The sequence below is a fragment of the Mustela erminea genome, chromosome 9, assembly GCF_009829155.1.
Source record: "Mustela erminea isolate mMusErm1 chromosome 9, mMusErm1.Pri, whole genome shotgun sequence".
NCBI lineage: Eukaryota > Metazoa > Chordata > Mammalia > Carnivora > Mustelidae > Mustela > Mustela erminea.
The window spans coordinates 56,056,777-56,079,780 of NC_045622.1; the positions used below are offsets into that span (position 1 = coordinate 56,056,777).

Below are 23,004 nucleotides of genomic sequence, written 5' to 3' on the forward strand. Positions count from 1 at the left end.
AACTGACTGAGCCACCCAGGTGCCCCAATTTTTATCTATTATTTTTTAACTTTAAAGGAGCTTTATTTCTTCCACCATTAAAATAGCATATACACATGGTACAACTTGGAAATTATAAAAAGTTTAAAGGAGGGATTCCTGGGTGGCTCAGTTGTTAAGCGTCTGCCTTTAGCTTGGGTCATGATCCCACGGTCCCGGGATTGAGACCCACATTAGGCTCCCTGCTCAGTATGGAGCCTGCTTCTCCTTCTCCCACTCCTCCTGCTTGTGTTCCCTCTCTTGCTGTGTCTCTGTCAAATAAATAAATGAATATAATATTGAAAAAAATAAGTAAAAGGAGGCAAAATTATTTTCTATAATCCCATTATCAATACTTATTTATATGTATGTGTAAATAAAAAAATAAATACACATATCAGTCGATATATGTGTACACATACATACACACACACAGGCATAGTCTAGATAGCACGAGGAAGCCAGTTTGCATTTATGGCTAATCAGATTATCCAAATGTGGGTCAATCATACTTGGAAATAGGAATGGGAGGGGGTAAATAGCAGCCTTTGTGAGCTGTGAAACAGCACTTTCTTAGAGCTTTTACCTCATTGACAGTTCTTTATTTACTAAATACTAATTCTTTGTTTTATCACCTTAGCACTTCATTTCATACTTTGATAAGTTACGTAACTCTTTGGGTCAGAATTTTTGTGCGTTTTTTTGTGCCTAGTACATTGATCCTTTCCTGTTTGTCCAGGAGGGTCTGTCATCTGATGTACAGAGAGAACCATGAATAGGAAGTCATCGCTTATACATACCAGAATTTAGAAACATAAACACCGAGAATTTTTTGTCTAAGAGATATGAAATCCAAATTCATTAATAGTCTGTTGGAGCTTCAGTTTACTTATCTGTAAAATGGGTTTCAAATGAGATAATAAATGTGAAAATACCTTTTAAACTATAAAGGATTATATAAATGTTAGGGTTTTTTTTTTCCCCCTCCTAGTTTACAAAATTGAAATCCCCATGCAGAGGTACAAAGCTTGTTATGTTTGGTTTATTGCTTTTCTGAAAGGTTCTTCTTGGAGGCAGGAGTATATGGACAGTTCACAATTTCTCCCTTGAGACTTGAAAATTGTTGGGGCAGAGAAGGTGCTAGAAGACTTTCTCCTGGATAATTTATGGGACATGGTTCTGCTATAACTGTGCTGGCTAGCTCACAATGAAATAATTGAGGCTGTATTAAAGTGGAGAATGCAGTATACAATGTTTGCTCTTCATTTTCCTGACAAAACTCAGTTTTCTACCTGTAACTTATTAACAAGATAGGGTAGTAAAGTGAGATAAATTATCTGTGCATGTGTAGAAGGGAGATAATACTCCATTGTTGATTTGTCCTGTGGGTTAAATGAGGTAAGAAGGACAGAGAACCTGGAACCTTGACTGGCACACGTATAATTGGTACTTAATATGGTAGCTATGACTATTATTTTTATTTTACTTTTGAATTGTTTAAATTTTTCTGTAGGCTGTTCTTTTGTTATTCAGTGTTTTCCTGGGCTGTATCTCCTCACACTCATTTTACATTATTTTAATATTATCACAAGTAAAGCAGAACAAAAACCTAAATCCACAACTGCAGTACATTCCAAGGCCAAAGAGCTAGTAGTCTTGTCTGCGGCAGATATGTTTAAGACATCTGTCCAACAAATAACATACTGAGTTATTATTAGATGGCAGTGAAGAAGTGCTGGAAATATGGCATACAAAAATTAAATTTCCCTGCTCTTAAGGAATTTATAGTCAGTTTTTTTGGAAGATGGACATGCCACACATTGCCATAGCATAGCTTAGTAGGATAAGTGCTATAGTGGGGGCATGAACAAGGGGCAGGAGGATGGTGGTGGTTGTGGCCTGATCTGCCAGGGGGAGCAGGGAAGAGAGAGGTGCTTGAAGGAGTTAATGCTTGAGGTGAGACTTGAAGGAGATTTGGATGTGTTGCGAAGGAGCGCTTAAGAAAGGTTCATGAAGTCAAACCACAATCTTGATTATTCCCTCCCAGTGTTCTTGTAGGCCTTGGTCTGTACCCCTTTTTAAGGCCTTTCTAACATGCATACCTACTGTAAGACCAAATAAGCAAATCCCCAAATATACTGTGCTGTCATGCTCCTGTTCTTTCTGTATTCTATTTCTTTTACCTGGAAAGCCCTCTTCTACTGAATTTCTTAATCTTTACTTTGTCCATTAGACAAGTTATACTAATGAATACGTTTTTTGGTTTTTGTTCTTTCCAGTGTTGTTCTTTCCATAGCAAGAAGAGATTTTTGAAGCTATTGAAACTAGCTGGTATTTAAGAAGAAATCTTTATTGTTTTTGCTCTCTTAGTAAACGTTGATATTCCTTAGGGTTGGTTCCTTGGCTCACTGGACTTTTTATTTTTTTTTTAAAGATTTTATTTATTTATTTGACAGAGAGCACAAGTAGGCAGAGAGGGGGGTGGAAGCAGGCTCCCCACTGAGCAGAGAGCCCAATGTGGGGCTTGATCCCAGGACCCTGGGTTCATGACCTGAGCCAATGGCAGAGATGTTAACCCACTGAGCCACCCAGGTGCCCCTCATTGAACTTTTTAAGATTCTTTCCTTAAGTAGTCTTGCCCATTCTGTTGGCTTTAATGGCTACCCATATGCTAATGAAGTATCTCTAGCTTGGAGCTCTCTGCTGAGCTCCAGACTTGTAAATGTTACTGACTTTTGGCTATCTACATATATCCATTTAGATTTACCTCAGATTCAGTAGGTCTGAAACATAGTTCATTTTCCTGTCTACTTCTAATCTCTTCCATTCTGTACCCCTCCCCAAACAAAAAGTTAAAATCGTCTCTTCCTGTAGTTTTGTAACTTAAATGCACTCCATCCAATCATACAGGCTAATGAATCTGTGCCATGTCTTTTTTTTTTTTAGTTTAATTCCAATATCATTAACATACAGTGTTATGTTAGTTTCAGGTGTACAATACAGTGATTCAACAATTCTTCCTGTTACTCATTGCTCATCATGATAAGTGTACTCTTAACCCCCTTCTCTGTTCACCCTTTCCCCCTGCCCCCCGTTAATCATTTGCTTGTTTTCCATAGTTAAGAGTCTTTTTTTGGTTTATTTCTTTTTTTATTTTGTTTTGTTCTTAAATTCCACACGTGAGTGGAATTGTATGGTATTTGTCTTTCCCTGATTTATTTCACTTAGCGTTGCACCTTCTAGATCCATCCATGTTGTAGCAAATGGCAGTTTTTTTTATGGCTGAGTAATATTCCATTGTGTATATATACCACATCTTCTTTATCCATTCATCTGTTGACAGACACCTGGACTGCTTCCATAATTTGGCTGTTGTAACTAATGCTGCAATAAACATAGGGCTGCATGTATCCTTTTGAATTTGTGTTTTTGTATTCTTTGGGTAAATACTCAGTAGTGGAATTACTGCATCATTGAGTAGTTCTATTTTTAACTCTTTGAGAAACCTCCATACTGTTTTCCACAGTGACTACACCAGTTTGCATTCCCACCAACAGTGCGCAAGTGTTCCTTTTCTCCACATCCTTGCCAACACTTGTTTCTTGCGTGGCAGGTGTGAGGTGATACCTCATTGTGGTTTTGATTTGCATTTCCCTGATGATTAATGATGTTGAGCATTTTTTCATGTATCTGTTGGCCATCTGTATGTTCTTGGAGAAATGTCTGTTTTTAAATTGGATTATTATTATTTTTTGATGTTGTATAAGTTCTTTATATATATTTTGGAAACTAATCATTTATTGAGTATATCATTTGCAACTGTCATTTCCCATTCAGTAGATTGTCTTTTGTTTCCTTTACTGTGCAGAAGCTTTTTATCTTGATTTAGTCCTGGTAGTTTGTTTTTGCTTTTATTTCCCTTGCCTCAGGAGACATTTCTAGAAAAATCTCACTATGGCCCATATCAGAGAAATTACTACTTCTGCTCTCTTCTAGAATTTTTAAGGTTGTAGGTCTCACATTTAAGTCCTTATCCATTTTGAGTTTATTTTTGTGTATGTTGCAAGAAAGTGGCCCAGTTTCATTCTTTTGTATGTAGCTGTCTAGTTTTCCCAACACCGTTTGTTGAAGAGACGGCCTTTTCCCCATTGCATATTCTTGTGCCCTTAGTCTTCTCCCTTATCTCTCACAGCCAAAAAGAAGTCTTCCTAAGTATTTCTGAAATTCATCTTTCCTTTCCTTTCTTAATTACCACCTTAGTTCAGACCCTGATCCCACCTGGACAAGTACAATAGTCTCCTAACTGGTTTCTGTATTACCCATCTAGTAAACCTTTCACTCAGCAGCTAGAATGTATCCAGTAGATGTATATGTCTACATCATTCTCTTGCTGAAATCTTTTATGGTCTCTAAAGTCTAAGCTCCTTAGCATGACTATTAGGACTTCTATGCTAGCTCCTTAGCATAACCTATTAGGCCTTTTGTGACCTGTTCTTGTGTACTTCTCCTACCTGTACTCTTCCTATGGCTGATAATACTTAGTAGCATGTAGTTCCTACAGACACCTTGCAATTTCAGACCTTTGTTCGTGCCATTTTTCCTGGGGGTTGGGTGCATCTCTCCTAAGAAACCTTTCAGAACCCTTAAGATTGCCCCAACTGCCCCATTTTGTTCCAGGAGTCATCCAATGCCTGCTTCTGTCATAATACTCTGTTATGTAAGTGAACTGTTTTTGTTTGCTACTTCAGTTAACTCGAAGTGTCTTGATGGCAGGGACTCCTGTCCTCGTCATAGTTTTCGCTCCTGGAGGGTGCATCCCAAGTAGCGAGTGAGTAGTTTTTGTACTGAACCTAGTAAGGACAGATAATAAGCCAGTACTATGAGATTCTACTTAGGAGTGAGATGGTATTTTTTCCAATGTTGTTTTTTAATTTGTTTAGAATGCAATTTAGAATTTAATTGGATTGATAAAGGGTTTAATGGTGATGATGGTGTGTAGCACAAGGTTCAGAAGTAGAAATAGTAAGAGGGTATATTCAGGAGTTGGTAAATGCTTTCAGTAAAAATTTTAGGCTTTGTGGGTCACATGCAGTCTATATTATTTCTTCTTCTTTTCCTTTTCCTGCTTTCCCTTCCCATCTTCTTCCTGCTCTTCCTCTTTTCTCCTCTTATGTTTCATTCTTAACTCACAGGCTATCAGAAATCAAACTTTTAAGTTGTAGAATATTGAAGATCAAAGAGATTAAGGTAAGGTCATATTTCTTTCTTTTTTTTTTTTGTAGATTTTATTTATTTATTTGACAGAGAGAGATCACACGTAGGTGGAGAGACAGGCAGAGAGAGAGAGAGGGAAGCAGGCTCCCCGCTGAGCAGAGAGCCCGATGTGGGACTCGATCCCAGGACCCTGAGATCATGACCCGAGCCGAAGGCAGCGGCTTAACCCACTGAGCCACCCAGGTGTCCCGGTGAGGTCATATTTCTTGTTTTATTTATTATTATTTTTTTAAAAGATTTTATTTATTTATTTGACAGAGAAAGAGAGACAGTGGAGAGCAGAGAGCCTGATGTTGGGGCTCAATCCCAGGACCCTAGGATCATGACCTGAGCCGAAGGCAGATGCTTAATGACTAAGCCATCCAGGCGCCCCTTGTTTTATTTATTATAAAATTTAGTGCCTTGGGTAATTATACATATCTTTAGTGTAGAGAACAATTATACAGGAATTTTTTGGTCAGACTACCATGCTGTTTATCTAAAAGCTGGACATTTTATTAAATGGGCCATTGATCTTTGTATGAAGATGTTGTAAGGACACTTTGGTTTATAAAGCTCCAATACAACTCCCCTTCCTCCCTCTTTAATCAGATATCTGGGTCCTGTCAGAATATGCCCATTTTTATGACGATATAGATTGTGTTTTTTTCTTAGATATGGACATTTTCTTTTTAAATATTTTTTTTGTTATTTTTAAAAATATTTTATTTATTTAACTGAGAGAGAGCATTAAGTGGTGGGGGAGATAGGGGCAGAGGGAGAAGGAGAAGTAGACTCCCCACTGAGCAGGGATCCTGACAGTACTTGATCCCAGGACCAGGGATCATGATCTGAGCTGGAGACAGATGCCTAACCAACTGAGCCACCCAGGCGCCCCTGTTTATTTATTCGAGAGAGAATGTGAGCCAAGAGCGTGGTGAGGACAGGGGGAGAGTGAGAGGGGGAGAGAGAGAATCACCAGCATACTCCCTACTGAGCAAGGAGCTGAATCCCATGACCCTGAGATTGTGACCTGAGCTAAAATCAAGAGTTAGATGTTCAACTGACTGAGCCACCCAGACACCCCAGATATGAAGATTTTGAAGGAATTGTGGCTGATAAATTTTTTACAGTAAATTTCAATCTCTGACTGACTCAAGATTATGATCTTTATTTGCTTTCTGATCATGTCCTTCAAGCTTAACTGTTTCTGCTGATGCTCATATTTTCTAGCCTTTGTTTTATCATTTTTTCACAAAGCCTAGTTTTTTTTCTTAAGATTTTATTTATTATTAGAGAGAGTATGTGCTTCTTTGAATTGGGAGAGGGGGCATAGGGAAGAGGCAGAGGGAGAGGGAGAGAGAGAATCTCCAGTGGACTCTGCGCTGAGTAAGAAATCCTACATGGGGCTTGGTGTCACCACACCAAGATCATGACCTGAAGTGAAACCAAGAGCTGGACATTCAACTGACTGAACCACCCAGGTGCCCCACATATCATAGTTTTCTAATTTGTCCTTCTTCTTTTATTTTAAATTTATAGCAAAAATCTCTATCTGTAAATATACTTATATTTCTGCAAATGTAATTTTATTTTATTTCTTTAAAGATTTTATTTATTTTTTGACACAGAGAGAGAAGGAACACAAGCAGGGGGAGTGGGAGAGGGAGAAGCAGGCTTCCTGCAGAGCAGGGAGCCCCATGTGGGGCTTGATCCCAGGACTCTGGGATCATGACCTGAACCGAAGGTAGAAGCGTAACAGGCTGAGCCACCCCCATGCCCCTGCAAACATAATTTTTGTATTTTACTTGACCTGTAGTGCATAGGTGTGTCATGTTGAATTATTTTCCTTAAGAATGAAGAAATCAAGACTCAAGGGTAATTTGACTGGCCTTAGGACTAGTAGGGATGGAGATGCAAAGATAAAAGGGACCTAAAACTTGAGTATTTGTAGTAGGTAATGTGCTGGGTATTTTCTTTCCCTTTTATAATTTAATTGTCACATTTACCCTTTATAGGGTATTGTGCCTATTTTACAGAAGAGGAAACTGGAGCAACTGTGGCTTGTAGGGATAAAGTAGCTTGCATTTGGTTACATAGCCAGGAAGAGAAGAGAGCATGTATTAAAAATCCAATCTGCCTTGTTCCAAAGTCCTCTGTAGTTTTAAACTCTATAGTTTTAAACTCTGAGGTCAGTATTTTTTAGTCTACTTAGATGAGTGGTAAGTATTTGGCTACACATTAGAATCACTGGAGGAGCTGTTTAAAAAAAGGAAAGATGAAAAGACATGCCCCAGTTCCACCCCAACCAGTGCTAACAGAATTTTTGTAGATGAATCTAAGGTTGGTTGTGTATGTGTGTATGTTTATATAGAATGTATAAATTAAAAAGAAGTTGTATGGGGGAGTGAAACAGGTGAAGGGGATTAAGAGTATATTTATTTTCATGAGCACTAAGTAGTGTATAGAATTGTTGCATCACTATATTATACACCTGAAACTAATATAATACTGCATGTTAATTATACTGGAATTAAAAAAATAAATTGTATTGAGATGTATGTAACCTATATAGAAAAAAGTGCACAGAAAGTATAACCAGCACTCAGATCAAGAAAGGGAACATGGGATGCCTGGGTGGCTCAGTCAGTTGGGCATCTGCCTTTGGCTCAGGTCATGATCCCAAGATGCTGGGATGGAGCCCCACATCAGGCTCCTTGCTCAGCGGAGAGCCTGCTGTGTTTTCTCTGCCTGCTGCTCCCCCTGCTTGTATACACTCTCTCTTTTTCTCGCTCTCTCACTCTGATGAATAAATAAATTAAAAAAAAAAAAGAAAAAGAAAAGAAAAGGAACATTTCCCCTTCCTCCAAGATAACCAATATTCTGACTTCTAATACCATAGATTATTTTTGCCTATTTGAACGTTCATAAGATATGACTGGCTTTTTACACTCACGGTGATTTATTTACATTTTTGTGTATAACAATAGATTGTTTATGCTCATTGACATATTAGCAGTAGTTCTCGAGCATTTTAGTATCTTCACTCTTGCTAATTATTGAAGACTACAAATTTGTGGTCTTCATTTGTGGGTTTTATCTATCAATTTCGCTGTATTAAAGATTAAAACTGGGGGCACCTGCCTGTCTCAGTTGGAAGAACATGCTACTCTTGATCTTGGGGTTGTGAGTTCGAGCTCCATATTGGGTGTAGAGATTACAAAAAAAAACCCACCCCTGAAATTTATTTTTTTTTATTTTTAAAGATTTTATTTGTTTATTTGACAGAGATCACAAGTAGGCAGAGAGGCAGGCAGAGAGAGAGAGAGAGAGAGAGAGAGAGAGGAGGAAGCAGACCCCTGCTAAGTAGAGAGCCCGATGTGGGGCTCGATCCCAGGACTCAGGGATCATGACCTGAGCTGAAGGCAGAGGCTTTAACCCACTGAGCCACCCAGGTGCCCCAAAACCCCTGAAATTTAAAAAGTATTAACTTACTTAAAAATATCAAATACATTAAATAATTGGATATTTTTATGAAAGTAACTATATTATTCCAAGTCAGAAGGATAATATTTTATATTTTTCCAGTCTTTTTACCATCTGAACACACACACACACACACACACACACACACATTTAATTTATTTATTATTTTTAGATGGAGTATAGTTGACACCTGACTGGATATATATCTGCTTCTACATTAAATGTTTTGCAGTTGATTGTTTTGTATGTAATATATTAAAAAAATCTAGTCCCACATAGGTAATGTGGCTAGAAGAGGAAGAACTATTTTTTTTTTAAGATTTTATTTATTTATTTGACAGAGATCACAAGTAAACAGAGAGATAGACAGAGAGAGAGGGGGGAAAGCAGGCTCCCTACCGAGCAGAGAGCCTGATGAGGGGCTTGATCCCAGGACCCTGGACCATGACCTGAGCCGAAGGCAGAGGCTTTAACCCACTGAGCCACCCAGGCGCCCCGGAAGGACTGTTTTAATTGCCTTTTTAGGTAATTGTGGATATTACTTTTTGATACTACACCAAGACTTGACAACTGTTAGTTTCTTAAAGGTCCATTATGTTATAGAATCTGAAACTGTATCAGTGAGCTTTTCATGTTGTATTACATTAAAATCATCAATTTGTTTTGTACTTTGAGTGATCTACCTGTGCATGATTTTGTAGCATCATGCATTGGTCATTTGGAAAATACTGGTTTACTGAATTATGCAGACCTTCTAAATGTTGATGCATTCTAATACATAATGTCAAAAAAATCACATTGGTTCATATTTCCACCAATCTTTTTTTTTATTTTTTTAAAGATTTTACTTATTTATTTGACACAGAGAGAGAGATCACAAGTAGGCAGAGAGGCAGGCAGAAAGAGAGAGGGAAGCAGGCTCCCTGCTGAGCAGAGAGCCCAACAAGGGGCTTGATCCCAAGACCCTGAGATCATGACCTGAGCCGAAGGCAGCGGCTTAACCCACTGAGCCACCCAGGTGCCCCTATTTCCACCAATCTTATCAGACAAGTCTTTTCTAATTTTTGCTTCAGAGCTCAAATTTTAGCATTGGCAAGAAATAGTGACAGTTGTTTTCCATGAAGTGAGACTCACATTGTTCATTTTTGAAAAAGTGTCTGCTGAACATGGAAGTCTGAATAATCATAGTTTGTCTGCCAGTTGTTCTTTCAAGTAAAAATGGTGTTTCATAAAAAAAGCTAGTTCAGCTTGGAACTTAATTGCACAAGTGCTTTAATGCTTTTCTTTGAGACAATTCTTCTACTTTGGTATGCAGGAAAAGTGCTTTATGTGTACTTTCCATTTCATCACAGAAATTAAAAAAGATGTGTAGTTAATGATTGAGAGTAATAAAATTAATCATTTTTGTGGCTTCATCAAGAACATTCTTTAGTGAAACTGAAACTCTCTTTTTTTGGCATGGTTATGAAGAATGTATAGATACTATTACAGTTTGGTGTCACTGCCTTCATTCAATACAAGATGGTATGTTTTTATTTATTAGTATGATTATGTTTCCAGACTTTACTTATTTCTTACTGAGGGAGTAGATGGTTTTGTTAAACCTTTACTAACAATACTGTTTGACAGCCAGTATGAATGCATTTATTTTTTCCTTGGCTTTGTAGAACCAAAATACTCTATAGAGTTGAACAGTTTCACAGGTTTGTCAGGATGCTAGAAAATCACTGGGCTTGGTACTTAATTCTTCACCACCTTGTGGGGAAGGAAAGGTATGAAATGGCCTTTAGAGAATGGTGCATAACTATGCATAAAAGTGGTTCTCTAGGTGTATTTAGTCTTTCTGCTTTTAACCTGCGTAATCTGCAGTAGAAAAAGAAAAAAGATGCAGATGAAGCCACTGCCAAGGACTGTTGTTGCATAATGACTTGGGTTTTTCACTGTGATTGGCAGGGGAGAATGGAGGAGGTAGGTTAGACAAGTTGTAGTGCTAAGCATTATTTTACCTTTCTGCTAGCATGCCTTTTTTTTTTTTTTTAAGATTTTATTTTTTTGAGAGAGAGAAAGAGAGAGAGAGAGATCACGAGTCGGGGGAGGGTCAGAGGGAGAAGCAGACTCCCCACTGAGTAGGGAGCCCAGTGTAGGGCTCAATGCCAGGACCCTGGGCTCATGACCCCAGCTGAAGGCTGACGCTTGACTGACACCCAGGTGCCCTCTGTCAGCACGCTTAAACAGCCTGGAACCTCAGTTCTGAGGGGAAAATGAATATTCATTGTGTATCTACATTGTGCTAGTCCTTTATGTATGTTATTTTATTTAAACTCACAATTATCCTGTAGGGTGATCACAATTATTTTATACAAGAGAAAACTTAGGTTCAGAGATGTGGAAGCTGCTTGGGTCTGTGAGCCAGTAAGTAATTAGTGTGAAATTTATTTCTAGACTTTTCTGTCTCCAAAGCCTGAGTGCTTTGCTATCTTCCAAGGATAGTGTCTTAGTGATCATTTGTGTATCTTTGATACCTGGGATCTAGTAGAGCTTAGTATATTTTTGTTTAACAAATGACGGGCGCCTGGATGGCTCAGTGGGTTAAGCCGCTGCCTTCGGCTCAGGTCATGATCTCAGGGTCCTGGGATCAAGTCCCGCATCGGGCTCTCTGCTCAGCAGGGAGCCTGCTTCTCTTCCTCTCTCTCTGCCTGCCTCTCTGCCTACTTGTGATCTCTCTCTGTCAAATAAATAAATAAAATCTTTAAAAAAAAAAACCAAAAAACAAATGAGTCAGTGATAAATGAGTGAACCAGTTTTTACAGAGTAGGATGTAGGGGGCGCCTGGGTGGCTCAGTCGGTTAAGCATTTGCCTTTGTCTCAGGTCATGATCCCAGGGTCCTGGGACAGAGCTTTGCTTCGGGCTCCCTGCTCAGTGGGGAGTTTGCTGCTCCCTCTGCCACTCCCCTGGTTGTGCTCTCCCTCTCTCTCTGCCAAATAAATAAATAAAATCTTAAAAAAAAAAAATCCACAGAGTAAGATGTAGTGACCTGATCCCTCTGGGCTACTGTGTAGATTGATATTGATGCCATAAAATTTGCCCTCTACGGTCTGGTCACCATTTGCTGTGGGGGAAAGGGTCAACCTTCTTGGTGATAAGCTCTATAAAATTATTTAATTTGGATATTTAGGAATCGAAGAGATATAATAGGAACTTTCCTTGCATTGTTATTGATCTCTTCAGAAATAGGTAATACATCTATTTTGCTCTTGCTTTCCCCCTTACTAGCTGTGAGGTCTTGGACATGTTACTTCATTTTCTGTGCCTTGTTTTTTTAATCATTAAAAGGAGAAGGGCAGGGGTGCCTGGGTTGGCGTAGGCAGTTAAACATCTGCCTTTGGCTCAGGTCATGATCCCAGGGTCCTGGGATGAGCCCTACATTGGGGGGAGGGAGGTGGTCCCTGCTCAGCAGGGAACCTTCTCCCTTTCCCTCTGCTGCTCCCCCTGCTTGTGCTCTCACACTCTCTCTCTCTCAAATAAATAAATAAAATTAAGAAGAAAATAGAAGGGCGATAATATTAGCAGATAATTCCTGGTAGTTATGAGGATTGAATGAAGTAATTCATATAAAATCTTAATACCATGTTTATCATATATTAATTACTCAATAAATGCTAGCTGCTATTCATATTATCCTTCTAGAATGAAGTGTAGGATTTAATATGACTTACTGGAACAGTGTTTTGATTTTTAAAGCATTTTTTAAAGATGAAAAAAAATTTTTAAGTAATCTCTACACCCAATGTATGTCTTGTACTCACAACCCCAAGATCAAGAGTCACATATATTTCACTGACTGAGCCAGCCTAGGTGCCCCTAAAGCATTTATATTATTGGATTTTGTATTTTGGGATTTGTTTTCTGTTTGTAGTTTGCTTGGTCTTCCTGGCAATGAAGCTTTAATTTGCGCTGTTTGTCTGAATTTCTTGGTGAGCCAGAGCAGAGCAGATATGATGACCTTTAACTCTCCATCAACTTTTTAAACTTTGTAGTCTAAATGAAATAAGTTGGATTGTTCTGGAGAGTTCACAGAGGTTGATAATTTTTTCTAATTTAAAAATGTCAGTGAGGGGCGCCTGGGTGGCTCAGTAGGTTAAAGCCTCTGCCTTCGGCTCAGGTCATGATCCCAGGGTCCTGGGATCAAGCCCCGAATCGGGCTCTCTGCTCAGCGGGGAGCCTGCTTCTCCCTCTCTCTCTGCCTGCCTCTCTGCCTACTTGTAATCTCTGTCTGTCAAATAAATAAATAAAATCTTAAAAAAAAATAAAAATGTCAGTGAATGTGACAAATACCGCTTTCTAAATTTTTTCTAACCAGTCATCAGTGAGAAGATGCAGTATTTTTCTATAGTACCCAGAACCAAAGAGGCAAATGTTTTATAAATTTTTCTGCATTTATTTATGGTGATGGTAGTATCCATCTTTTGGGGACTTATGGCTTAGACAGTACATTTTGGTCAAGCTATGAAGTTATGGAGAGGAAAACTTACCTGTTCTAAATGAACATATCTGAAAGCCCGACACCCCTTCAGTGAAGTATCAGTGTAAGTACACTGTCTCCTAGATGGGAGTTAGCGTGAAACCCTTGAACACTTAAAACCTTTGAGATGAGGTCTAGGTTCCCTAATACATATAAGACAGTTTGTTAAATAACATCTCCCTGTCTCCCTCTTGACTGTCATTGTTTGCCTCTCCTCCTGTGTTAGACATTTTATCACTAATACTAATGAAATGTACACTGTGCTGTGTTTTCAGTTCTCCAGATGTGCCATGCCTCTTGTTTCAGTGTCTTTGTACACGTTCTTCTTTGGGCCTGGACATCTCTTCGTAAATCTTTTTTTTTTTAAGATTTTATTTATTTATTTATTTATTTGTCAGAGAGAGAGAGAGAGAGAGAGAGAGAACGCACGCACGTGCACAAGCCGGCAGAGACAGACAGAGCAGGCTTCCCACTGAGCAAGGAGCCTGATGTGGGACTCGATCCCAGGATCCTGGGATCATGACCTGAGCTAAAGGCAGAGGCTTAACAGACTGAGCCACCCACGGGTCCCTAATCTCTTTGTAAATCTTAATTGACCTAACTCCTACTTGGACTTTAAGACTTAGCTTAGGAGTTAACCTTTTCTAGAAAGCTTTCCTTGATTTTTCCCAGGTTGGGATTGGGTGCCCTATCTCTGGTTTGCTCTGATTGTAATTGTGTATTTATTATCTATTGATTTCCTCCACTTGCAGGGAGCAGGGATTTTATCTGATCACCTTTTTTCTCAAGGACCCATTTTTGGAACTCCGACATCAGTAAGATCTTGTTGAGTGAATCCATAGTTTCTGTCTAGTCTGTTAGCAGCTGTAATTTCCCAACTGACTGCATTTACTCCATATTGTTCTAGGCTTAGTTTTTGTAGAATGGCTTTTCTGATCCCCCTCCCCCAAGTCTTGTCTCTGCTACGCTTCAGTCCACTCTCCTGCTATTCTTTGTCCGTGGTGGGATCAGTGGAGCCATTCGCAGTAGACATGTAGATTCTCAGAACTTGATTTGTGGTAGATCCTAGATTCTCACTTGAAATGAGTCAAGGTATTATTGGTAAATGAAGAAGTTGGGACCTTTTGATTGCTTTTCTAACTCTTGGTTCTTTTCTGTGCTTCCAAGTTTCCTCTTTACTAACCTTTGGGTCAATTTTAACTTTTAGGTAACATAAAACAAATGCCACAAAACTAAATTTTATCAGGACTCAGCTTGTGCATTTGATTTTTTGACTTATCAGTTATGGTGGTGGGATGACTGAGACTTCAGGAAATGTGGGGTTTTATGACTGTCTTGTTAAGCCCTTAGTGGTTCCTGACAGGTGATTTAAATTATGGCTTCCAAAAAAAAAAAAAAAACAAAAAAGGTTTTGCTAACTAAAGTCTTAGTAGCGGATAAAAATAATCATTTATGGATGCATTCATTTAGTTAACATGGGTGTTACACTCTGTGCTAGGAAAGTTTTTTTCTTTCTTTCCTTCTCCTATTTTTTGCTCTTTTTCTTTTTCCTTTTCCCTTTCCTTTTCTTTTCTTTCTTCTAAGGGTTGAGCTTATGACCCTGGATCAAGACTTGAGCTGAGATTAAGAGTCAGACGCTTAACCAGCTGAGCCACCCAGGCACCCCATGTGCTAGGTGGGTTCTGATGAGATGAATAGGATGTGGTCTCTGTCTCCAAGGGGCTCCCTGGTGCAAGGGAAAAGGTATAAACAAATACATTACATTCAGTGTTTTATAGATGCTATAAAATAACTAGCAAAGAGGGAGGTGTTAGTACCTTTTTCAGGGAAGAGTTCTTGGAGGAGTAGACACCTGAGCTTATATCTGAGGAGGAATGGGTTTGGTATGTGGAAGATTCTAGATGTAGAGTCAGAAAACCTAGATTGAACTCCAGCTCAGCTACTTACTAGCTCTCTGACTTGGGGAAAGTTGTTAAAGTACTCTGAATTTCAGGGTGTTTACCCTCTAAAGTGAGAATAATCATGTCAATAATTATTGTCAGTAATAATATCAATAATAATGTCAGTAATCATGAATAATCATTTAAGACATGAGAAAGAACTTCATAAATGTTAAACACAAATATTGTATCTTGGTTTTTGTTTTTTATTCAGTGATAATAGTATTTTGACAGATTGGAGCATCAGTTTTCTTATCCAGTCTAGAAATAAGTGAAAAAAAGACTGGGTATATTAGTTCGTAGATGTCATTTTCTTAAGTACTAACACTATTGGCATCATGAATTAGGGCAAAGGCTTTTAAGTCTAGCATCCACAAAACTTTGGTTCTGTGATATTAGGGAAGATACTGCTGAAGATACTTACAGTGTGGTCACTGAAAAAATACTGAATGTGGTTCTGAGTGGCTTGGATGGCAATAAGCCAAAGTGGAAAGAGGTCCTTTCTTACCTCTGTGTCAGCTTTGGATTTTAATGTTTCAGAATTACATTTTCCTCATAATTTGTAGAATATTTAAAAATATTTTTCCTTTTAATACAATAGACTTTTGTAGAGAACCTTGCTTTACAGAATAGAGGGAGCTTTTTGTCATTTATGTTGTACTAATACTAATAGTATTTTACTTCCTTCTTCAAATTTATTATGCTGAATAATTTTGCAAGGTGAGTTTACCAGCTGTGGCACTTACTGGTTTTGTGACCTTCAAAGTTACTTAATCTTTCTGTAACTCATTTTATCTTTGAGGGAATATAGTGGTATTTGCAGTATATAGTTATTAGGATTAAATGAGATAATTAGAGAAAGTGTTTAGTTTGGTGTTGGGCATATAGTTAATAATTTCAACAAAGAAAGGTTGTTATTATTACTTTCATTTTGTAAGTGAGGAGCTGGATAGAGATTCAGCAACTTGACTAGATTTACTTGTAAGAACCAAAGATGGGATTTAGTCCAGGTTAAGTAATGCCAAAGCCTTCACTCTTTATCCTTTTACTAGGCTATGCTTTGTAATTAATATTACATTTATTGGAAATGTATTATGAGATGCTGTCGAGTGCTTGGAAAAAATCTGTTACTCTTGGATACTTAAAACTTTCTTTCGGTCATGTTTTACTAATAGTTTACATAAACTCCAAACTAAATTGTTAGGGAAAGAATTCCTTGACCTAGCTTCCCTATGAGCAAACACAGTTTAAAGGCAGATATTCTGGTTAGTAAAAAGTGGTTGGTGGTTGCTAAAAAGAACAGTGTATATTTTTTCCCCTCCGAAACAGCTTTCCTGAAGTAAAATTGACAGCGAGTGACTTAAGTTTAATATAGTTTGCTAAGTTTTGGTGTATGTATATACCTGTGAAACCATCACAGTTCAGATGAATATATCCATCACCTCCCAAAGTTTCTGGCATCCCTCTGTAACCTCTTCCTTCTGCCCTCTGATCCTCCATCCAAACAACCATTGATCTGCTTTCGGTTACTATAGTTAAAGATGGTCTAGAAGTCAGTCCAATCAGGATTCACATTCCTAGTCTGCCACTGTACTGGTTGGGCATCTTTGGAGAAATCAGCCTAGTTTACTCATCTGTAAAATAGGAATTCTATCATCTGTTCAGAAGACCATGAGGAAGATAGGAATGGTGTGTAGAAAGCCTGGCATGGTGTCTGACACATAGCAGCCTTCAGTCACTGGAAGTCGGTATCACCAGCCAGCTTTCAGTTAGTGGTCCAGAGTACACTTAGGAGTTCAGAGCTCTAAAATGCTTTTCTATCACCTTAAACCCTATCATTCCCTCCCATTGAATGAGCTTTTAATAGGAACATTTAGATTTGGGCCGCTTGAGGCCCTAAAGGGCTTTTGGTACTCTGTCCTTTCCTCCCCCATGCCCAGTGTTCCACATGCTATTAATTATGAACAGATGTTCTTCATAAATAAGCAACTCCACAAAAGATTTTTGAATTCTTTTTTTTTTTTTTTTTAATATTTTATTTATTTATTTATTTATTTGACAGAGATCACAAGTAGGCAGAGAGGCAGGCATAGAGAGAGAGAGAGAAGGAAGCAGGCCCCCCAGTGAGCAGAGAGCCCGATACCGGGCTCGATCCCAGGACCCTGAGACCATGACCCGAGCCGAAGGCAGAGGCCCAACCCACTGAGCCACCCAGGTGCCCCAGATTGTTGAATTCTTGATGCCTATGTTTAAGTCTGGCATTGTGATAAAGCTGCGTGACCAATGAACTTACAGAGTTCTGAGTTAGTTTCCAGGCTGCCTTGGGCAAATCATAAAATCTTTCTGAGCCTGACACAAAGTTTTCTCACATATTAAGTTGGGAAGGATCATACCACACAAATTTGTTGAGAGGATTAAAGAATTTTGAAAATGAATTGTATGATGAAAGTCTTCATTTTATGTATCATCTCATGACTGCTTTGCATTATTAGAACTTCGTAAAATGTCAGGTAGCATTTAAACATGATGTCTTACAAGTTTTGTTTTTGTTTTTGTTTTTGTTTTCAAAAACTGTATTTTATTAGGTTTTACCACTAGTACAAAAAAGCAAAAACCAAAGGTTAAAAGTGCTTAGAATTTAAAGTCAGAGGAACTTAAATTCAAGTATTATGTTAATAGCTGTGTGACCTTAGGCAAGTTATTTAATTTCTGTGAGCCTGAAATTCTCACCTGTCAATAAAGGGTATCTAGTCTGCCTCAGAGGGTTGTTGTGAGGATTATAAATAATGAATATGTCATGATTGGAGTAAAGCAGATGCCCTCTGAAGCTAGTTTCTTTCCTTCCATTTCCAAAATTAGTAGATTTGTGGAGTTCAAGTGAGCTATTACTGAAAGGATTAGTTTTGCCTTCCTCATTCCTTGATGCAGTTTGGCCCAGAATGTCTGTTAGCTAATGTCTCAGATTTCTCATTTAAGTCTAGAAATGAAGTTGGAAGTTTATGATGCTAGCCATTATTGTAAAGGGATTTTTTTTTTTTTTTTTTTTTTTTGTCTAATAATGGGAAGAGCCAGTGCCATGCTTTTGTACTTTCTCATTAATTCTCATTGCTGTAGCTACAGATACTTTGTATTGTGGGAGTCAGGGAAACTGGGGCCATTTTCTTGTCTTTTCTGTTTGTGTTTATTTGGGTTAGAGAATTGTTTAAACGTTTCTCAGTGAGTAAAGTGGATTTGCTTAGTTCAGATTCTTCCTCCTGGGCGAGGCCAGGAATGACCTATTGGGGAGGGGGTGGGGGGCGGTCGGAGTTGGGGGACTGGTGTGTTCTGCTTGTAAAGTTGTCAGGATCTTTGAGTTTGGGGGCGGTGGAGAAGAGTTGATTCTCTGTTCCCCTTTTCCCCTTCAGAGCGTTTACAGCCCAACACAAAGGGAACTTTAAGATGGAGGTCTGCATTGTAATTTCCTAGAAATTGCTGCTTCTGGTAACTGCTCATTCAGTTTGCACCTCTTTGCTGCAGTGGATGAAACAATGGGGACAATAAAGCCATTTATCTGATAGCCGTAGCCTCAATGGGATGTTTGTTTTAATAATGGTATAATTTGCAGGGCTCATAAATTGTGATTTTATTCTCATGGAAATAACTGCCCGGTGGTATTTGGATTCTCAGGTCTCCTGTTGTGGATAATTTCACTAACATTCTGGCTGACAATTCCCTTTATTCTAGACTTCGTTTTAGATTGTTCAGGCTGGTTGAGTAATTAGCCCAGCGCAGAGCCAATTTTCTTTAGTTTGGGGCTGGCAGGTGGTTACTAGGTAACTAGAGGATCTTCTGAACAGCGAAGAAATTCTGCTTAGGGATTTAGAGAAAAATAGCTGAATTTGGTTTTGATTGTCATCTGGATTTTTTTTTTGTTTTAAAGGTTTTGTGTATTCAATCCCAAAGTATCTGAATGAAAATAAAAAATTTAAATTGTCTGAATATGTATTTTCCACACTATCAGACATCTCATTCGTTTTGGAAAATCATCTGTTTGAATTTTTAATTTTCATCTACATGTTTTTGCTGGAAATACATCCACAGAGGGCAGAGGATGATAATAGCTACCACAGTCTAGACATTGCCCCTAGGTGTTTTAAATACACTATCTCTAAATTGTAATTAGAACCCTGAGAGGTGGTATTGTTTCTGTTTCACATAAACAGAAACTTAAATTTGGAGAAGTAACCAAATTCAGGTTTCTCAGCTAATAGGTGGCAGGCAGTTTACCAGATTCAGAATTCGTGCTAGGTTTTAATTATAGTATAAGACATTCTGAAGTGACCTTGAAGTTTTTGTTAAACTCCTAGATATTGGCTCAGTAATATACATGAATTAGTACCAACCATCAGATTCAGATATATATATATATATATATATGTATATATATATATATATATAAAAGAACAATTTTATATATATATATATATATGTGTGTGTGTATATATATATATATATATAATTATTCTTCCTGTCTTCTAACCTTGTATGACAATGGTAAGGTACCTGGAGTATTTTGATTATCTTAACCAAAGTTAAAGGCCTTCCAAACATAGTACTGATTAAGAATGCTTTGAAAAGTACCAAAACATAGTATAATGTCTGCCGATAGCCTCAGATTTGGAGTTTGGGGACTGTATTTTTATTTTTAATTTTTTTAGAGAGAGAGGTAGGGGAGGGACATAGGGAGAAAGAGACTCTTAAATTGGGCTTGGAGCCCTACTTGGGACTCGATTTCACAACCCTGAGATCATGACCTGACCTGAAATCAACAGTGGGTGATTTAACCAACTGAGCCACCCAGGCACCCTGGGGACTGGGTTTTTAAATCTTGCCACTGCCACTTCTTGGGTTGGGTAAATCTCTTAACCCACGTTGGCTAACGCTTAGCCTTTGGCTAAGCCTCATTTTGCTTATCTGCAAAATAGGGATAGCGTAAATCTCTTGGCTAAGCCTCATTTTGCTTATCTGCAAAATAGGGATAGCGTACCCATTTACTAGGAATAGTAGTGTTAATGTATGTGATAGTGCCTAGTAGATGCCTGTAACATAGTGGAAGCTATGTTTAGAAGAAGCTTTTCTTCTTTTAGACTAACTCTAGTAGTAGCGAACTCTTGGACTAATTTGATGTTTCTGTTATTATTGGCTGTAGGATTTATTAAAAGCTGTCCGACTTCTAGTGCCACTGTGTTATATTTTATGTTGATGCTGTTAGATTGACAGAGTTCATTTTTCTTGAGGAACTTCCTGCCCAAACTAGGTAATTTGTTTGTTGTTTACACTCTGGTCAAAAGAGTGAGTGCATATGTGGTAAGGAAATTGAATTTGTGATCATACAAACTTGTTGAAGTTCCATCCTTGCTGCTTACTGAGTTTCTTGGGACAACTGACTTTCTCTGGCTAAGACTTGGGATAGGGATAATACTATCTGACCTTCTCATCTGTTGTGAGGATCAAATGAGATAATAGATGGGACAGTGCCTTTTAAATTAAAAAATGCAGCGTGCCTGGGTGGCTCATTCCCTTGAGTATCTGCCTTTGGCTTAGGTCATGATGGCAGTGTTCTGGGATAGAATCCTACATCCATTCCCCTGCTCAGCAAAGGGTCTGCCTCTCCCTCTGCCTCTCCCCCCACCGCCCCCAGCTCTTTCTCTTTCCCTCTCTCTCAAATAAATGAATAAAATTAAAAAAAAAATTTAAGAATGCTAGGTAAGATAGTAATTATGTGACTTTCATAGTTTAGGTGGGGCTTAGTAAGAATTCACTACCATTTGAAGAGAGAAATTTTCAATTTCACTTGAACTACAAAAAGGAGATATTTTGATGAGTTTTATGTTAGTCTTGAGGTAGTTGAAGAGAAGAGGCCAGAATGAGGTCCCTGAGCAGAGGAAGAATTGGGTGAATGAATGTTACTGGATGGTGGAGCTAAGAATGGAGTGGGGTGGGAGTACAACTGTGAGGCCAGCCAAGAGGATTTGGAGAAGAGCCAGATAAGAGGTTTGGATCTTGTTCTAATCTTGATCTGTAGAGCAAGGAAGGTGGAGACTCCTTGATTAAGAAAACTTAGAACATTGGGCACTGTGTGGAGAATTGGTTGAAAGAGTAAGGATGGTGGTAACCGCTATAGTCTCTCTCATGAGGACACTCAAGTTGAAATCCCAGTTTTAAATCTTCTAGGAATATGTACAGAAGTTAAAATAGGTTTTGTTTCATTCCTAGCTCTCCCTATCCTCCCCACCCCCCACAGCTAAGTATGTACATGTTTGGAGACAAGTTCCAAGCAAATCTTGTGCTTATTGCACATAAAGCGATTGGTGGCTCTCAGGTGAGCATGTTGGCATATTTTCATTTAAAAGAGGTGCAGGTGGCTGGCAAGTGGGGGATCTCTTTTCACAGACTGGAAAGCTTAATTTTATGTAGTCGTGTTCAGGTTATTTCTTCCCTGAAAATTAGTTCTGTTTCCAGCGTTTCAGTAATGCAGATGATATTTTTCCTAAGTGGAACATCAACCAAAAATTTTAATGTGTTTAATTATTGATGTGTCTGAATGTTGCAGTGTCTGAGTTAAAGTTACTTTCATATGAAGAAAGCCCTGGCTTTTGGTGCTGCACCAGTTTTATTCTTTTTTCTTTCAGAGACTTGTCAGTTTTTCTTTACTACAAGTCACTGCATTATGTTGTATGGATCATTGCCTTTTTTGTTGGGTATTGGGGTAGAGTATTGAACAGGATAGTTTCAAAGTCTTCATTTTATCTGATTATAAAAACACATTTAGACTTCTGTTCTGCTGGTATGAAGGTGTTGCCATGATTAGGTGGGAGATGGATTTCCATAGGCCCCATTCAGAATCAGTGAGATTTATTTTATCATATTAACTTCTTATATAATATATAATAATGTCAACTTATATTTGCATAATTATTTCTTTGTTAAGTATTTTATGTTATGTAATATTTTTCTTTTTACTTACCTGTTACTTGCACTAAACCGATAGCTCTTTGGGGCAAGACCATGTATTTTTTCATCTTTGCATTCCCTGTATTCAACGCATATCTACTGATGATGATGTGAGCTAACACTTTGGTGTATGTCAGGCATTGTGCCAAGTGCAGTAGTTATTTTAATCCTCATTATTCCCATTTTATTGAAGAAAAAACTGAAACTCAGGGAGAGGAAATAATGTGCTCAGTCTCACAATTAACAAAGGGATGCACCTGTGTTTAGAACTCAAAACAGTCTGGGCAAACAGTCTTTCCTCTGCAGTCCTGTCCATTCCTCCCCTGCACTATATTCAATAAACTTCTATCTCCTTAAAAACAAACAAACAAACAAATAAAAAACCTCAAGCGGTCTGACTATAGAATCTATGTCCTTAACCCCTGCACTATATTTTCCCAGAAACAGCTTGTAAGAATATATAGGCATTTGTAAAATGTGTATATGTAATAGGTATATGTAAAAGTGTGCGCACTGTCTTACTTGAGCCTTAAACCTCTGTGAAGCAGGTATGTTGCTGCATCCATGTTATAGGTGGGGAAAAAGTGAAGTGAATTAATTGTACAGGTTATACACTTGCTGTGTGTCAGACTCTGGATTCTGAATCTCACATCTCCTGACTCTGGACTCCTGCATTTTTTCCCCTCAGTCATGCTATTGCTGTTGGTTAGAGCTACATGTCTATTTTCTTAGGAATGCAGAGTAATCTTTTTAGATATGGAAAATAGATTCCCTTATTTGGACTAAATGAA

At 38.3% G+C, this 23,004-nt stretch overlaps 1 protein-coding gene across 5 annotated transcripts in view; it reads left to right on the forward strand.

Annotated features, from left to right (window-relative positions):
• FAM168A (family with sequence similarity 168 member A) overlaps window positions 1-23,004 on the forward strand; it is a 240,514-nt gene that overhangs the window by 46,806 nt on the left and 170,704 nt on the right. The window contains exon 2 of one of the 5 annotated variants that reach the window (XM_032358343.1): window positions 5,211-5,265. The exons of the other annotated variants lie outside the window; for them this stretch is intronic. The gene's annotated coding sequence lies outside the window, so the exon portion shown is untranslated. The remainder of the gene's footprint in view (window positions 1-5,210; window positions 5,266-23,004) is intronic. 5 annotated transcript variants of the gene reach the window in all.